Raw genomic sequence first — 1,954 nt, 5'->3', positions numbered from 1 at the left:
CCTAAATAGGCTGGATCTCTACGCTGTATCTCGAGAAAATACGTGTATATTTAGGACACGATCCGTATTGTATCAGTAAAAAAGACTTCTCTTATAATGTTGAGGATTTACCTGGTGTCGAGGAGATCCACATAACTCACTACCTGGAGCTGCAGATCTCATATTATATGACGAGCCATGAAAGGTTTCAAGAGCCTGGAGCATAAAATGATTTTGTTCCAGGTTGGGTCAACCATTTAGGATCTAAAGAAACATTGCATGGCTGTTTCTGCCGGTGAGTAGTGAGTTGTGCCATTTTAAGTAATTAGTCTATGATAACAATGCTATTGCTAACAACAATCTATAAATAACCCATGTTATTTCCATGAGCCTGGATCTGCCGGTAAATCATTTATTTAGCTTGTTAACCCAAATTCATGCTGGAGTTGCATGTTAACGTTGAGTTGTTGCTGGATTCATATAGTTCTGTCCTGACACGAACCATGTGGGGGGAAAGTAACAGCTGGGTAGCTTATGTTTAATTTATTTAACAGTTTTTTTAAAGCATGAAAGTCCCACTGAGTAAACATTATACTTTCTGTCAGGGACTCGGCACTGAGCTAGCTGCTAACAACATTAGCTCTCTGGGGACAACCAAACTATATTGACTACCAAGAATATTTTTAGGGTGTAAAAATAATATATCTTACCTTATATAAGAGTGGCTGTCCGTCTAAGTAACTGTCCAATAAAATAAATGAAAATGCATTTCAGGGCTGGGCTCTCCCTTAGAGAGAGAAGCTCGGTCATCCGGGAGGGACTCAGAGTAGAGCCGCTGCTCCTCCACGTCGAGAGGAGCCAGTTGAGGCTCGGGCATCTGGTCAGGATGCCTCCTGGACGCCTCCCTGGTGAGGAGTTCTGGGCACGTCCCACCGGGAGGAGGCCTCGGGGAAGACCCAGGACACGCTGGAGGGACTATGTCTCTAGGCTGGCCTGGGAACGCCTTGGGATTCCTGGAGGAGCTGGAAGAGGTGGCTGGGGAGAGGGAAGTTTGGGCCTCCCTTCTGAAGCTGCTGCCCCCGCGACCCGACCCCGGATAAGCGGAAGAAAATGGATGGATGGAAAATGGATTTTAAACGATCCTTACCTGTTAGAAAGTGGCGCTGCAAACTGGCGCTGTTAGTTTCCGGATCTCCGGTTTTAGCGGTAGATTGTTGATCCACTTTCTCCTCTTTTGTCCGCAAACAAAATTGTCTTTAAATGATAAAATTGTAAACTAAATTATATTAACAAAAAATAATGATCAGACAAAAAGGTGAATGGACTGATTATGAAACTAAAACCAAACAATAATTTCTGTCCTTATAAGGATCTAGACATAACATGTGAACTTCTCTGCAGGATTTCCTGATTTAATTGGATCATTATTGTGTTGATGGATGATTTTATTCCATCACTGCTTCATTCCGCCTTCAAAGAATGGAATTATGGGTATTATTCTCCATTTTTCAGTCTTTTTTTTACATAATGTCTCCATCATTTCCGCCTTTGTCTCTCTTCAGTTCCAGCTTGACCCCGTCTGAACTTTTTCTAATAAAACCAAACATGAACTGGAGTCAGTTTTCCGGCTCAGAGAGCTCCATCGTTTTCAGCTGAAGCATAAAAAATGGAAAATCCTCCCCAGCTGGACGACTGCAGCTCCTATAGATGGTGTGGAGATTCTCTGTTATAATAAAAACTGGTTTAAATCCCTTTCAGACGATCCAGATGCAGTGGAGAAAAGGAGATTAGAGACAAACGTCCATCTTAAAATCCCCACAACTCATATGTTTTTAAGTTTTAAACATTTTCTTAATTTGAATTTAATTCATAGGCTTAAGCTTAAGGTAAAGTGTGCAGAGATTAAGGTAATAAGCACTTTGTATTGCCTTGATGCTGAAAATGTGCTATATATCTAAAATTACCTTTAATTTTA

The sequence above is a fragment of the Poecilia reticulata genome, linkage group LG4, assembly GCF_000633615.1.
Source record: "Poecilia reticulata strain Guanapo linkage group LG4, Guppy_female_1.0+MT, whole genome shotgun sequence".
In the NCBI taxonomy this organism is placed as follows: Eukaryota; Metazoa; Chordata; class Actinopteri; order Cyprinodontiformes; family Poeciliidae; genus Poecilia; species Poecilia reticulata.
This window is presented reverse-complemented; position numbering follows the sequence as displayed.